The sequence below is a fragment of the Pan troglodytes genome, chromosome 6 (assembly GCF_028858775.2).
Source record: "Pan troglodytes isolate AG18354 chromosome 6, NHGRI_mPanTro3-v2.0_pri, whole genome shotgun sequence".
Classification (NCBI taxonomy): Eukaryota; Metazoa; Chordata; class Mammalia; order Primates; family Hominidae; genus Pan; species Pan troglodytes.
This window is the reverse complement of record NC_072404.2, coordinates 37134718-37143691: the sequence shown is the minus strand read 5'-3', so window position 1 is coordinate 37143691 and position 8974 is coordinate 37134718.

Genomic DNA, 8974 nt, shown 5'->3' with positions numbered 1-8974 from the left:
TCAGTTACACAGCATTCGTGTGAGCTTTTAAGATGTATTTATTTATGACACAAGGTCTTGCTCTGTTGCTAAGGTTCACATATTTATTTTTTTACTGTTTTCTTCTGTCACACAATATGTCCATGCAAAGGTGCATGTATTTAAATGTGCAGAGATGTGGCGCTCTTAGATTTCTCTTTAAATAAAATAGATAAAACACATAATGAAGACCTGATGCAGGAGGAGTTGAAAATTTATATCACATATTTTTCTTACCAGTACCTAGACTGTTCCCCCACCTCTCCTTTGCCATGCTGTAGTTTGGCCAAGTCACCACTTAGAAAGAAGCAGGCTTCTTTTATGTTATTTGTGTTTCTGTTGAGCACATTCAATATTGACTGAGCCATGTACTTGGTCCTAAGGGGGCAGATATGAAAAAGACAGAATCTCTGCCCTTGCTGGGGAAGCCTACCAGGAAGTGCTGAGCAGGTACAGGTGGGGTGGCTGTTTCCAGCTAAGACACAGAGTGTGATGCATTGTGTGTAAATGGACGGTGTTTGGTTAGAACCGCAGAAGTGTGTGGAGACTGAGAGGGCCAAAAAAAGCAGACAGGGCACAGTCATGTGAGGTCCTAAGTCTTAACCTGAAAACATCTGGAACCATTGAAGGATTTGGGGCAGAGGGGTGATATATATGTTCAAATACGCAATTTGGAAGGATCCCTCTCGGAGCAGTGAGGAGTTTGGACTGGAGCAGGGAAAAGACTGGAAGCAGAGAGGCAGGATCACTAGGTACAGAGAAGGTCACAGAAACATAGATGAAAGCTGATAGGAGGTTGAGCCAAGATAGTGTCTGTGGGTACAGAGGTAAATGAGGGGCACCTTTTGGCCTAGAGAGTGTAACTATTTTTACTCAAAATACCTTTTGCTGGTGGCAAGCACCAAAGGGAAGTAAGCAAGACAGGAGATGGTAAATGATGACCTAATTTTGGCAAATTCTCTGGAAAATCTCACTAGGAATTTGATGCAATTCATCTCAGATAATTTGAGGTATGAATGATCCTAAGTAGAAATGCAGATGTGTGCTTCTAGGTAAAGTCAGGTGCTAATAATTACATTGGTAATTCTTCATTATAATGAGGCTATGTCTGCACCCTGGCCACCAACTCAAAACTTTGCTCTCCTGTTAGGCTCACGACGTTTTCCACTGGAGGGGATGTGAGGCCAGTTATGCTTTGATCTATGTTCACAAGTTCCTCTCCATTTAATACAGATTTCTTCCTTCCTTCCTTCCTTCCTTCTTTTTTCTCTTTTTTTCTTCTTTCCCTTTCTTCCTTCTTTCCTTGATCCCTTCCTTCCTTTCTTTCTGTCTTTCTTCTAGTTGGGAAAAGTATGTCTTTTGGGAATGCAGTAATAATTATATTAAAAAGATTTTACACACACATAAATGTAATGCTAGCCACACATTCTGTGGCTGTTTGATGTGCTGCTGAAAGTTATCTGCCTGTTGGATTTAATTAATCATCTCAAAAATATCTAGGATCCTGCACCTACACAGGTAAGCACAGAGAAATTCTAAAACGACCTTCATTCTTAGCAGCCAGAAGGTTTGCTGAATCACTCCCAAATGATTCCTTGGTAAGGGCCCCTTTCTTCCTCACATTGCTCCTTCTCCTCACACACAGTGGCCCCGGTGGAGGGAGGGGTTCTGTGGCAGTGGAAATGTCTGAGTAGCTACACTCTCCCTGCCCCGGCAAGATGCTGAGTTCTATTAGTCAAAATCTACCCTGTATCAGTCACCATCAGCACTTTCCTTCATATGCTCCTCTCAACTCTGGGAGGAAGACAGTAGCCTTGCCTCGTCTGTGTCCAATGCATTGGCAGGCTATGTATATCTATACATGTATCATTGAGCATGGTGGCCCCGGTGCTTGCATCACAGCCCTTCGACTCACATCTGTTTTCAGTGACAGCTTGTCTGGTTTCAGATTCACCCACCTTAAGTGTGTACCATGTGTCTCCACTTTCTGTTCTGGGGACTTCTCCACTCTGTGGTAAAATGCATCATCCTCAGAGGCAGCCCTTACTCCATATGGGACAGGAGCTGGCAGACAAATGGCCCAGCCTCCCGGAGGCACTCTACCCTGCTGAGGAGGTCTCCCTGGGCTCGAGCCTCTGCCGTGCTCAGCAGCCCCTCCGTGACATACCCGAAGGTCAGCTTCTCCTTATTCTGTGTCACCCTCAACTGGGATCCACAATTTCCAAAGAAACCACTGTATCACATCCTTGTCTCGGGCTTTGTTTCTGGAGGAACCTCTATTAAAACAAAAGCTATGTCTAGCACCTAATAGGCCCTCCATGAAAGTAAGTTCTCAGCCCCTTCTTCTTCCCATTGTAAAAATGAGGACACTGAGGCCCAGGGGTTCTGAGTAACTTGTCCAAGACCACACAGCCTGAGACCCACAAACAAGTCAAATTGAAGGCCTCTTTCTGGTGGTTTCTATCTCAAAAGCTGCCTTTTGCTCTGTCCTGAACAAACCAACGAGGACCCCTAGTGGCATGAACAGAATGGACATGCAGGAACTGCAGATAGTGCCTTTGACCAGCCTGACCCCGATTCTGGGAGAAGTCTAGCCTTGCAAGTCAGCAACAGGCTCCTAATTAGGCTCCCTCCCGGGTGGTGCTGAAACCATGGGGGCTGTCCCATCAGATGATATTTCTCTTTCTTGTAGAGGAAAGAAGAGCATCTTATTCCTAGGTTTTCAGGGAGGCTCTCTCTCTGGATGTCAAAGCTCCCTTTGCTGGTTTGGACAATGTCTAGCCTCTCCGGCATCAGACAATTGCTTTGTCAATTCCTGAAGTGAGGGAGATCCCTGTCTACCTGATGGAGCATCAGCAAGGGGCAGGGAACAGGTCTACATCAAAACAGTGTTCAGACAATAGGGCATTAGCTGAGGACCAAACTGCCTTGTGTTAGGGCATCCTCCCACCAGGGTGGGCACAGAAACCCACAGGCCTCCCAGAGTGCAGTGCATTTGCAGAAACTCTGCTCCTTTCAGAAACCTTTGCAGCCCACAAGCATTCATTCAAGAGATGTTTGATGGGTGTCTTTGTCTTCGACATGCTCACACCTTTCAGCCCCCACGAAGTCAACCATATGCTCCTAATGAGCAACCCGTGTTTATTATAACAGGGTCTCTTTATCGTGCATGCCCTGTAGCCAACTGTGTCACACTCTCTTCTAAGAAGCTTGGGTATGTGGAGTCATTGTTCTGGGCAGGCTGGATCAAGAGCTACCGGAGGTTGTGCAGTGTCAAGGAAACAGATGGAACAGATGGGGACGCTGTGGCAGAGCACAAACCCAAGAGTAGAGCCAACGGGTGCTGGACCAGCCGCACAGGGTGTAGGAGTGAGAAGGAGGCAGAATTTGGCTTTACTCATCTTTTTTCCCAGCTGGTGAATCCACCTTCTTCTCCTTTACCTGCTTCCTACCTAAGGTATAACTCATGTGTTAGAAGTCCAGGCTCCCCTAAATGCAGGGCAATCCCCCAATTCCTCCTCCTCTAGGACCGCCCGCTTAGAAGAAAGACAGCTTACAGACGTATAACTTGGGGGAAGCATAAAACAAAATAAGCTAAGTACAAAGGGCAGATATGAAACAGATTTTTTTCAAGGCTCCAACTGTGGTAGATATTATAAGCAGAACAGATTTCATATGGAAGACATTGACAAGGAATAAACATAGCACCCAAAGCTAGCGTTTTCAAGGATTTGCTTCTTTGAACATAAGGGCTTTTTAAAAAATCACATTTTTATCAAACAATGAGCAGCAAAATCTCTCCCCCAAAATGGCAAAGGCAGATCAAACCTAGGTATGGGTTACCTGTATTTGCAGGAACTGTTTCAAAAATCCCATTTCAATTTGCTATGAAAGCATGCGTTGCCCTGGCTTTCTAATCTATGTTGAAAGCTCAAAGGTTAAAGAGACTTGGCTGAATTTGTCTTAAGATATAGCCTTTGTTCTGATTCAATCATTTATTTGAATTTAATATTTTAAAGGACACTTCAAACAGACTTCACAATGCACTGTTACCATCCGGGCCATACTTATTGTTTAATATTTAACTGGGGAGATTTGTCAAAACCCTTAAGAATTAATGGTTGCAAACTTGTGGAGTTAAAAGGCTTGTGGAGGAAACCATTTGCTAACAACAGGGAGACAATGGCCCTGCAGGCTGGGCCACCAGAAGGCAAATACACATTTGGGGGTCTAGTGGCCTGGTGAGCCCAGCTACCCAGAGAGCAGGAAGTGCAATTGCCTTTAAATAAATATTCTAATGTGTTTAACTTCTGAACTATAAAGCTCAGCTTGCGCCTTAAGAAGAGGGGTGAAGGTGAGAGCAAAACAAACTGTTATTCCATGCCTTCTACAAACACACACAAGAGAGTCCCAGGGCTCAGAAATGAACCAACTGCATTGAAATGCACCTCTGACTAAACGATCTTAAGACCTGGAGAAAAACATTTTTGATCATCAGGATCCATGGATGTTGTCTATATTTTTATGATATCAAACATCAAGAAGAAAATGAGAAACCTAAATATCTATATATAGGTGAATGGATCATGTTGCAGAGACAACGTATCAGAGTGGCTTACTGAATTTGTTCATTCAGATATTTCTGCGTTCTGTAGAGCAACAAAGCTGGGATTTTTCATAGCTCTTTATGTCCTTCACAGTGTGGTCCAATCATTTCAGTTAAGTGTCCCAACTATGCCGATTCCTACGAAAATAAAAATGGGTGATAATCTGTTCACTAAAGCCGAGAAATGTTATAGAATATTTTACAGACATAGTGCCGACCACCAGACTGAGGAATTGAATGCCCAGGCTGAAATTTTCGGCAGGAAAAAATATATTTTCCTGTGAAGAAGGCAAACCACCAGCAGAACCCCATGAATACCCCAGACTGACAAGCACTGGGGCTGGGGCCAAGGCGGGGCGGCCATAGGAACAAATCTCAATTTTCTGAATGATGCCATGAAATAGTGTAGCTTGTAGTCTACACTCTTCGCTCTTAGCATGTACTTGGCCAGGTGGGGCACAAAGCCAACCTGGAGCAACTATAAATGACACTAATAGGGATCATGATGGCCTGGGGGTCTGTCTCCCACTTCTAATCTGGAGTAGCTAGGGCCTCTAGGCAGGAGTGAGCGACACAGCTGTCAGCAGGGTGAAAAAAAACCACCCTGCCAGTGGCTTCAGGAAGTGTGAATGGAACTGACAATGGCGTCATTGCTGCTGCCTGGGCTGCACATGGCAGGCCAGGTACTAAGTGAAACAGAGAGCCATGGGCAGGCAAATGCTGCTCCAGAATGCAAAATCGCTTCTGGCTATATTTCCCACTCTCTCTTCTCAAGCATCTGGAACCTTTATCTGCCAAAAATAAAACCACAGAAAAGATAAGCTGCTTTCATTTCTTTTTTGTCTGGAACTAAAATACATGTGAAGAGGGATTTATAAAATTGCCAACAATGCCATAACAACACTTTAAAATAAACAAGCATCCATCTCTGCTCCCACCCGCAAGGGTGAAAATTCACTAGACATGTGAAAAGATTCACTTGACCCAAAGAAGTAGCAGAGTCAATTTCCCAAAACAATATAGATTAATGGCAAGAAACTTAAAAACTGTATTTTTGGAGTTGCACTCTAAATTTGGTATATTTCAGCATTGCCTCTCTGCAAAAGAAAAATCTACTTCCAGGAGTGGATGCTTTCAGGTGAAAAATAGAATTTTCAAATATAAAAATGCAAGTGAAGTGGTAAACAGCAGAATAGAAAGCGCAGAAAACTGAATTCATGAATTGAAAATCCAGCTTTTGAGCTTCTCCCAGAGCTCATCGTAAAAGGACAAACATGGGACACAGGATACGCAGAAAGATCAATGACATGGATGAGATCCACAAGACACAACCTAAGTATGGTGAGAAAAATATAAGAAAATAGAAACATGCAGGAAGCAATTCTCTAATATAAAAATAACAGCAGAAAGATTCCTGTGATGAAAAAAAATACAAGGTGCATCTGGGTTTCATGGGTCCATTACACAGATAGTGAAGAATGGCACATAGCACGCAAATTCTACTTACGTAGTTGTATTTGAAAGACAAAGAAAAGCAACCTATACATAGTCAGACATCGGTGATTTTCTGTTGCTGTTGTTAAAGGTAATCTAGTTTTTAAAAAATCAGATTAAAACTCAAACCCAGAAAATAATTGGGAGAAATATGTAAAAATAATTTGAAGAAAAACTTAAATCGTGTTTGAAGACAAGAGAAAGCTTTTTTTTCTGACATGCAAGGGCTAAAAGTGTTTATCATTCACCTATGCTTTCTGAAAAATGTCCTCACAAAAGTATTAATATGAACAGGGGGCAGAGAAGTTCTAGGCAGAAAAGGGCAGGTCCTTGACAAAACCCCACCTTCAAACCGAAAGGCCTGAAACTACTGCTTAAAGTGAAAACTTCTATCCCTGTTTTCCTGCTTGAATGTTGCCTTTTCCTAAATTACACATAGCCTGCCCCACCCCGCATCCTGTGCCTGTAAAGACCCCAGGCTCAGCCGGCAAAGAGGAGAAACAGCTGGATGACAGGGACTATGGCGGGACATTGGATAGAAGCGGCTTGACTTCAGAGGGACAGCTTGATGGCATAACTCGGGAAAAGAATCCAGCCAGAAACGGCCGGACTCCAGGGGAAGATTACCTACCTCCTGTCTCCTTTTCAGCTCCCCTTCCCACTGACAGCCACTTTCACTGGCAATAAAATTCCCTGCATTTAGCATCCTTCAGTTTATTCATGCGACTTCTTTTCTCCTGGATGCTGGACAAGAGCTCGGGGGACACAAGTGTGGATACAAAAGGCTGCTACACTGGCCCTTCGCCCTCAATGGCAGAGGGCAGCTGCCTCACGTGAAAGGGCAGAGGGCTCACTGACTGTTCATACTTAAGCCGTCCACGGATGACAGAGCTAAAAGGGCACTGTAACATGCCCTCCGGGGCTTCCAGAGTCGCAGACACCCTGCCTTGACGCTGCGGCAGGGCCTGCATGTAATTTGCTTCTGCCAGCACCCAAAAGCACTTGCTCCAGCTCCTGCATCCACTCACCTGTGCACTCCCTCCCAAGGTGGGTGGAACGCAGCAGGTCTGAGTGAGTGGAGTTTGATCCCACTGGCACTGAAGTGGCCTGCCAATTCCAGTGCTTGTGCACTCCAGTTCCCGCTTCATTCGCTCACCTGCTCCCTACCGTGAGGAGTTGAGAGCAGCGGGCTGAGTAAATAAGACAACCCTGTCGCTAGTTCTGCAAAGGAGTCAGGGAAATACCCTGGTTCAGTATTTCAGTTCATTGACAAAGCTACCAAAATAAAGAATTTAAATGTATGTAAAATGTTGTTTGAAAGAAATGGCAATGAGCAATGAAAACCGTAAAGTTCAGAGTTAATAGCTGAATAACCACTAACATAATTATAAACAATGCAAATGTCAAGCATTATTCTTGGAAGAAGCGATACAAATTTTATTTCAAGAAATGAATCTGAAAGCCCCAAATTATTTAAACATCAACTGACAATTGGAGATAAAAGGTGACAGTAAAAGCCAGGAAAAGTAGGGGTGGGGAAATTAGCAGAATTGAATTAAATCCTAATGTTAAAAAAAATCCTAATGCTGATAGACAATGACTGATTCAAATATTTTCAGTAAAATTGTAATGACCACTAGAGAACAATAAGAACTCTATAGCCCTTTCAAACCATTGGTGGAAAGAGATGTTAGCAACAAAAATAACAAAGTAAAAATGAAGATTAAAACCAAAATAGGATGATATATAAATACCAAATAATCGAATTGAAAACAATTCAAAATGCCCCATAACATGGGACTAGTTGGATAAATTATAGAATATCAGCACAACTGAATACTCCGTAGCCTTAAAAATGATGTGCATTTTGAAACGATGACACCAGTAAGTGACAAACACATGCACCCACACACATACGCACACACACAACAAACCGGTATGGAGAGGCTGACACCACTTTTGTTGAACAGATACCAGGTGATATTCAAAGTATGTATCACCTGTACAACACTGACTCTAGTCAATCAGAACAAGTCTTAAATAACTGGTAGAGCCGCAGCATCAATGCAAACACCAGGGTGTCAGAGACAGGTCTGTAGAGAGAAGTATGTATGTATGTAGATACTTAGAGCTCTAGATAGAGTTATGGATAAACGTTTAAAAGGGTACAGCCCAAATGTTTATAGTCGTCATTGTTGCATTGTAAGATTAAGGCTAATGTTTATTTTTCTTTTTATAAGGCTTTATTGTGATATAATTGATATATACAAATTGCACATATTTGATGAGTTTGGAGTTTTTATTTTTCTTCATGCTAAAACATGAATACGAAATAATATGTTTTAAAAGGGCATGAATTTTAAACTGCTTTTCCTGAAAACCTAATATATTTCTTCTCATATCCAGTAGCACATGTTTTTAGAAGAGGTGGCCACAGTGCGGATGTACAGAAGACAAGTTCTTAGGATATGTCATCTGGTCATTTTGGACATGGAATATTCAACCTCAACTCACTGGCATCGTCCTTTAACTACAGATGATTGCTGAGAAATGTGAGACCAAAACAAACATAAAACTCAGTATTCTCCTATTTAAAACATTGGTTAGGAAAAATAATCTATTGAAAAATATATTTTTGCTAGAAAAACATGACTCAGATACAAACATCTTACATGTGGCACAGGGTTTTTAATTAATTATCTAAAGAAACAAATTTATATTTTTTTCCACTTCACCTTCACAAAACAGTAATGACATTTATTTTGGGGTTTTAAACGGAATTGTAAAGATTCGGTTCACCAGGGTTTGAGCCATACTCATTTGTATTTTTAAAATTTGCATCACTGTTCACTTCTA